Below are 7,977 nucleotides of genomic sequence, written 5' to 3'. Positions count from 1 at the left end.
ATAGGGCACTGTAATCTAATACAGTACAACATGCTGTAACAAAGCCACCATAACACACACATAAGGCTTCACAGAACAATACAACCACACATGGAAAACACCAATGGAACCACAGACAGTAATACAGCCTATTTTGGTGCACTTGAGTAAAAAAATAGAGTAACAACTCAGACACCAGGTCAAGTACGGCGCGACACCAGGTCAAGTACGGCGCGACACCAGGTCAAGTACGGCGCGACACCAGGTCAAGTACGGCGCGACACCAGGTCAAGTACGGCGCGACACCAGGTCAAGTACGGCGCGACACCAGGTCAAGTACGGCGCGACACCAGGTCAAGTACGGCGCGACACCAACATGAACCATACTGTACAATGCAGTAAATGTTCTAATACAGAAATACAAGGAGGGACTGAAGACACAGAACCTAGCACCTTTGTGGCACGTGGCCACAAAGCCATGGCAATTCAATTACAAAGCATTGCAAGGCACTGAGAACTAAATCACACATATAATGTATATCTGGAAACCTACAGTACAAAGTCAGTATACTGCCAAACAGCAGATACAGAGCCCTACAAAACCAAACACCAGAACAACACATTTGTTACCTGATGGGCTTTGAGACTGAAACCCTGAAGGAGGCACAGATGAAATACAACATAGCGCTGCCGTGGAAACACAGTTTGCTAGACGAAAAGGCGCAGGTTCGGATGGTCTCCCCGAAGACGGTTCTCCGTAAACCGTGCAGAATCCTAGGGCGTCCCGTCTACCGGCACCGACTGTCCCACAGCACGCCCTCCTCGTACGACACGCTCATCGGAGACACCGTGCTTCTGTCACCTAGAAGACAGAGAGACAAAATTACTGTTCTGCTCCGTCAAATGATCCTCGTCATTCCCACCGCTCCACCTCACCTCACCTCAAATGCTCAGCCAAGTCCAACAAAGGCCAGGACAGCATCTGCAAAAAAAAAAAAAAAAAAAAAAAAAAGGAAAATGCTTTAGCGAGTGGTCAAGGACTTTGATCTTACTGAAAGAGCTTAGTAGCATCTCACCTTCTTAAGCAGCTGATGGGTGTACTTCCTGACACCTCAGTGGCTCTACAGGGCACCTGAAAAGAGCAAGGCAATTTGTAATATACTGCTGCTTCTAACAAAACCCTCCCAGAGAATTGCCCAATCTCCTTTACCTTAATCCTTCGCCAGATGCCCCTCAGGCATGTTAGTCTGAACTGGATACCGAGGCACCACCTGAAAAAATACACAGGTAATGTTTTTTACTTCAATACTACTCATAACATTTAACACTTCCAGCAGGCAATTTCACAGTGCTCACCTTCCAAATGTCATGTCCCATTGAGATGAACTGCCTGCTCTACACAGTTTTGCAACCTAAAAAAAAAAAAAAAAAAAAAAAAAAAAATCCATTAATGCTACTCAGACCAACTACATCCACCTGCCCTGTGACAGACGTTACCAAGCCTTGCTATGACATTCAGCTACCCACCTGCTTTGCTTTTTGTTCCATGTCCTGGACTTCTGCATCTGTAAGAAATAAATCCAACTAATCTCAGGGATTCTAATAAATATTGAAAGCACCTCCCCACCAACACCAAACACTGACTAACCTTCAGGTGGCATCTTTCTCGCCTCCTCCAGCCTTTTTCTGCTCGTCTTTGTCACACGGCATCTGAAAAACAGTATTATGCAAGTCACTGAAATGCTGCTCAACAGCTGGAATATTCCCTTAGGGCTCTTCCAACAAACCCTGATCCTACAACTCCAGGCAGGGCAGCTCCAAACCGAACACTCAAACTCAAGACACAACCCTGCAAACCATGAGACTATGTCAAGAGACCACCAAGCAAGAAGCATCTCTCCGGCATCCAAGACTGCTTGGCAAGAAGACCTACAGCGATGTGACTGCAAAGCTAGGAAATGAAGTGATAGATGCCAAAAAACATGGACTTCAAGACCTGAGGACACAAGGACGTGTCGATCGATTCCCACTCTGGGAAAATCTAAGACCAGAGATGCTGATGCAGGTGGCAATGATGTTTCAGAAGATGACCATCAAGAAACTTCCAAGATGAAAGACCTATCTATGGTTTACATCTGTCACACAAGAAAAAGATGCTGCTGACCAGGAAATGCTTTCCAGGGATCATGCCCAAGACGCAGGACTTGTTCTGTGAGGACATCACAGAACAAGTGAGGAAGCTGAGGAAGCTCTGAGACAAAGACAACACAAAACACACAACCCCAGACACCAAGGCTGGAGCTGCCCTGCCCACACTAGCATCGTGCTAGAAACTAACTCGCTCCGCTTATCCACGCAAAGGGGGCTACTCCCAGACAGCTTTCTCCCAGAAAGCAAACTTCAAAATCCCTCCAGCAACTCCCAACCTCAACCCCTCAACAATTCAGTCCCTCGACTTATCTTTCCGAGAGCTGGGGTTCGGAATCTACATCCAGCAGCAAACACCACTCCGTGACAGGCATGTTCCTTCAGTACACACATTCCTGTTCACCATCTGCAATCAGAAAAAAAAAAAAAAAAAAGGAAAAAATCAGAATCCATGTCACCAGTTAGGACCGCTTCAGCCATCTCCAAACACTTACACTACAAAAAAGAGGCCTCAGAAGAGTCCCACAGCATTCTTCTCCCCTTCTTGATCCAGAGTTCAATCCTGTCTACACCACTGCTTTGGGCACCTAAAAAGAACAAGAGAGAGTTACTGTTCTGATGACTGATCATCACGAGCTCCATGAACCCCCCCTGTACCACCTCACCTTTAAGGGTCATCTGTTCTCAACGGTAGGAGGCACACCGCCTGCAAAAAAAGAGGAAACATTTAACCGAGTTGATATAAAACACGTGAACGACTCTGCACACATCCATCTCACCTTCTCCAACTGTTCCTCAAGACATGGCTTTGTCACTCCAGCACTGTGTGTGACACCTGCAAAAGTCAAGGCAAAAGGCACACGCTGAGATATTGCCTCCAACAACACCCAGGCCACTGTGACATCTATCTCCTGCTCCATTACCTTTGCCCCTCGCCCATCTGTCTGCCATCTCTTTGGGGTACCACGATGAGGTTAGGAGGGCACCTGAAAAACAAAAAAAACCCCACAAAACAACAAGGGATGCTCATGACCAACCAATAATACAACACCTGAGAATAACTGCTCCTCCAGCCCACTGGCCATTGCTCACCTTGCCACAGCCACCTCCGGTGTCCGTACCCCGCTTCGCTCGCTGCTTCCACCTTCAAAATGACAACAAACCATAATGTGGTCAGGTAGCCAAGGGAGGCAGCTTGCCACCAACTGCACACCCTGACTAACCTTCAGCTGGTTCCCTTGTCTCCTCCTCCATCCGTTTCTTGCTCATCCTTGACTTGCGGGATCTGAAAAACAGCATTACGCAAGTTACCGCACCGCCGCTCAACACCGAGTCGGTCAGGTTGTGGTGCTTCTGTGGCCCCTGATCCTACACAGCAGGCAGGGCAGCTCCAAGCCAAACACTCACATGCACAGACTGACCCGAGACACAGCCACGTGAGTCACAAGACTTGACCTCAAGATAAAACTCGCAGCAAGAAGAGGGACTCTGGAATCCAAGACTTTTGGGCAATAAGACCTACAGCGATGCGTCTGCAAAGAGAGGGAATGAAGCGACGGATGCCCGAGAAGCCGCCTTCAAGACCTAAGGATGCAAGGATGTGGGGAATGAGTCCCCCTCAGGGAAACTGGGCGGACAGAGATCAGATGACAATGCAATTAAGAACGACATTGCGGAAGACAACCATCAAGAAACTTGCAAGTCAAGAGACCGATCTGCAATTTAAACTCATTGTGCAGAATAACATGCTGCTGATCAGTACCGTGCCGATCAGGAAAGGCTTTGCAGGGATAATGCCCAAGATGCGAGACTTGCTCTGTGAGGACACGCAGAAGACCATCAAGACTGGAGGAAGCTCTAAGACAAAGACAGACAACACAAAATACACAACCCCAGACACCAAGGCTGGAGCTGCCCTGCCCACCCTAGCATTGTGCTGGAAACTAACATGCTCTATTCACCCACTCAAAGGGGGCTGATTGTAGACAGCCCTCTCCCAGATGCCATCTTCAGAATCCCTCCTGCAACTCCAAGCCTCAGCCCCTCTGCAACCACGTTCCTGTACTTAGCTTTCACAGGGCTGTGGGTCTAAATTTACATCCAGCAACAAAACCACGTTTTCTGACTAGCATGCTCCTGCAGTTTTAAGGTTCCTCTTCAACAACTGCATTAAAAAAAAAAAAAAAAGTAATAAATAGAAAAAAAAAAAATAAAAAAAAAAAGTAATAAATAGAAAAAAAAATTTGTATGCAACCATATTCTTGCTATAAAGAGCTCTAACTTTTGGTGGTTTCAAAGTTCTTACCTTAAAGAGTCTTCTCAAACAGCCCAGACAGCTCAACAGCCGCAGTCAGCTCCAGGAATAGGAGAGCTCTGACCTCAGAGAAGCCCAAGAGCTGACTGAAGCCCCTAGCCAAAGGCTGTGGCTTATATACCACAGGCACCGCCCACAGCTTTTCCCACAATCCCCTGGGAAAGGGGAGGTGGCAATTACCACAAGGTATAAAAGCAGCCAGAGGAGAAGCAATTCAGTTTTCTCCTCTTTCTTCAGTTTGCGGGACAAGCAGAGAAACTCCACGATGCCGGCTGAGGAATTTTGGGGTTTTTCTCTCTCCTTGTTACTTCAGCGACATGACCAGGTAAGAATTCAACCCAAAGGGAACCTTGACAGAGTAAAGGTCATTGGAGGCTTGGATTAGACAGAAGAGAGGAAAGAACAAGTGGGGTGGGTCACAGATATGGACTCACGAAGTCTCCTGAAAGACTCAGAGGGGTGAGAGCTCTGCAACAAAGCTAAAAGTGTACTAAAGGCAAGCTGGAAGGCAGCATTCTGTTAGAGGGGTCATTTTTGGATCGAAGACGCTGAAGAAAGCTGAGGGGCACAAACAGCAGTCTGGAGGGGATTTTAATAGAGTACAGGTGTCCCTGGGATGTGGGGAACCGAATGACAGATGGCGTCAGAAGAGCTTCTCGTGGAGCGAAAAAGGCGTAAAATGCGCAACAGAGCCGGAAGGTGGCTGTGGGACGCCGACAGGGGGGCGTGAGGTTGGCCTCCGGAGGTGTGGTGGTGAGAGAAGGGTGCTGTGAGAGAGGTAAAAGGCGGCTCTGGGACACGAGGAAAAACCATATGGGTCCAGTTGATGTACAGATGTCCTCGGGGGCTGAGGGACTGAACAGATGTCTAAGATCACAACAAATGAAGGAAGAGTTCTGGGGTGCAAAGAGAGCCTGAAGAAGGATTCTGTCTCAGTAAGAGAGCTAAAAAGAGCACCACAGAGATCGAAGGGTGTGGGGCGGCGTGAGGATGGTCTCGTAAGGAGCGGTGCCCTGAATGAGAGGGCTCTGATGGGCAATAATGTTGAAGAAGAGTCCGGGAAGACCCTCTGGCAGAGTCTTGAGGGGGAGACCGGACCCCCGTCCCTTTCTGAACGCTTCCTCGGAGAGGACCCTGGGTGTGGCTGGATGTGGTCTTTGCCCCTGGCAGTAAAGCGGAGTTCATACTCTCCTTCTGCCCCAGAGTCGGTGTATTTTATCTCTGCCTTTTAATACCTCGCTACCTGTCTGCATGATGTGCACCCGTCCCGTTGTATAAAGGGTTTCTTTAAAATGCGTCTTACCCCAGGGTGATTGGTCTCTTGGCTCTTCTGCATGTGCCTTTGATTTCACTGGTTGTTTCATCTGAACCTGAAGTTCTGATGGTTTGCTGCCATCCCCAAATAAATTGATCCGTTTGCTTCCTGGTCTCCATATGGAACTCTAATTCCTGAAATGCAGCTTTCATTTTGCCGTCTCCATGTCCTGTGGACTTATCTGACTCTCGAGGGGGGAGGGGCATGCTGCGGTGCTTTTCTATTAGTCTGTCCTTGGTGTTTCATGTGGCATCGGTTTCACTAGATTTCAAGGACAGTTGAGAGTGTCCTGAGGTCTATATAGATCTGCTACTTAATATGATACTTTGCCAGATGGGCGGGGTCAGCGCAAAAGACACAGGCACCCAAATAAAGAAGTTAGTTTATATTTACTGATGTATTAAATTATAAGAGAACAAGTGCAGAAACAAACAACAAAACTGAAGTGCGATAGCAAAGTCAAAGCAAAACACAGCAACTCATCTAATTGTTACTATACTGACGCAGCGATAGAGAGTAAGAAAGATGTGTCGCCGATTGCCGTAATGATTCGACTTTGCCTGGATCTGCGGTTGCTGGGGAGCCCTGGTTGTTACGAGGACACGGAGAACCCTTCCCAGCAGTTGGGAAATCCTACACGGTGCGTCCTCTTGTAGGTGAGGACGCCAGAAAGGGTCCAGTTTTTCAAGTATCCCGTTGCTGCTAGTCCGAAGGACTTGCGCTTTTCTTAACGTGAAAACGTCCGGTCTTACGCCCCCTAACGACCGAAACCGGGGCCTGGCTGGGGCCCAAGTCGCAGATTGTAGGGCTGCCTAAACTATCTCCCCTAGACATGTTACTGGTGGTTACCTAAAATATCTACCCAGGCAGTTCAGTATATTGGCTGCTTTTGCACTCTCTCGTGGTGGTTTGAAAAAAATTTCTCAGAATGGGGAGGGTAAGCTACTGCTTCCACAAACCTTTTTCCTCCTACATACTTAGCTGATCTCCCAGTAAACCAAATGTGCTCCATCTCAGGATGAGTTAATAGATCCAAGTTTTTTTCAAACCTCATTAAAGATTCATTTTTGAGTGCAAAATCAGGGTTTACTTCTTGATTATTCATGGGGGGCAGTGGCTAGCTGCTAGTGGAAGGCAGCCACACCATAGCCTCCCGCTTTGGCTCTATCTTGAATATATTTGACCCATTGCATGATAGGAATTATGGCAGACAGCTGCTTTATATCCTACTGTGAGTTGTTCTAGTTCTAGCGCAGCCCAAAAATGTGCTAATGTAGTAGATGTGTTTGTGAATTCATGTTAAATAATTATAAAGTGTTTGTTAACCCAACTTTGAGAGTACTAATAATATATCTGTCTTCAACATAGTGAAATATGCAAACGTAGGAATTCGTTAGAATGAAATATAACTGTTCTTTGTGTAACTACAAAGCTTAAGGGGACAAGAAACAAGACATCCACAGTTTCTGTACCCTGAAAACACTACAATGTACATCCTGTTGTGCTAATCTAAGCTGATTTTCCTGCTCACCACATAGCGTTGCAATTTAAGGTGGTTTTACTGCTGACTGCAGAGTGTTGCACAGGAAAGAGCGAAGGAGCGCATGTACAGAATCGAAGGGTAACGAGAGGGGAAACTGAGGCAGACACTGACTTCATCCAACAACCACCAGATGGGGGTCAAAAAGATCCCCAGAGACAAAGTGGGCACGTGCCTTTGAAGGCCTGCTTCTCACAAGAACTAATAAACATAATCCACCCTATTCCTAGAACAGTCATGAATATGTACTAGAATAGTTATGAATATGTATTAAGGTATGGAATGTAAGATAAAAGATTAAACTTTAAGGCATGTGTGAGAGTGGAGCGGAGACTCCCCACGCACCCAGAGCTGTTTTGCTTATTGCAATTTTATTAATTAAATTAAACTATTAACAGAATATTGAGTCGGTAATTTATAACACTGATAACTCTCAAAGTGGAGTTGTTTTCTGCTTCTGGTAATTTTCTCCCCTCGGCTCCAAGTTCTGTGTAACCGGTTTACAGATTTGTTTGAGATCTCTTCTTATTTGTGAGGATCATAAATCCAAAACCTTTTGTTAAGCCTCTTCTGTTAATTCCAAATCAGCCTGCTGTTCACTTCTGCAAACTCATGCTTTTCCCTTGTTACCTCACATAACAGGGTTATGATTGGTTCTATGTGTCAGATGCGCTGTCGCCA

The 7,977-nt window shown here is 46.7% G+C and overlaps 2 long non-coding RNA genes across 2 annotated transcripts; both read right to left on the bottom strand.

The window, feature by feature from the left end:
- Window positions 1-535: 535 nt before the first annotated feature.
- On the bottom strand, window positions 536-1,393 carry LOC139798083 (uncharacterized). The gene is made up of 5 exons (XR_011726717.1): window positions 1,336-1,393; window positions 1,190-1,250; window positions 1,056-1,111; window positions 921-961; window positions 536-841 (listed from the first exon to the last, which is right to left on the bottom strand). It is a non-coding gene; the product is annotated as an uncharacterized lncRNA (long non-coding RNA).
- A 1,529-nt stretch (window positions 1,394-2,922) lies between these two features.
- LOC139798082 (uncharacterized) lies at window positions 2,923-3,767 on the bottom strand. The gene is made up of 3 exons (XR_011726716.1): window positions 3,351-3,767; window positions 3,220-3,271; window positions 2,923-3,113 (listed from the first exon to the last, which is right to left on the bottom strand). It is a non-coding gene; the product is annotated as an uncharacterized lncRNA (long non-coding RNA).
- Window positions 3,768-7,977: the final 4,210 nt, after the last annotated feature.

This window comes from Heliangelus exortis, chromosome 7, assembly GCF_036169615.1.
Source record: "Heliangelus exortis chromosome 7, bHelExo1.hap1, whole genome shotgun sequence".
In the NCBI taxonomy this organism is placed as follows: Eukaryota; Metazoa; Chordata; class Aves; order Apodiformes; family Trochilidae; genus Heliangelus; species Heliangelus exortis.
This window is presented reverse-complemented; position numbering and strand designations above follow the sequence as displayed.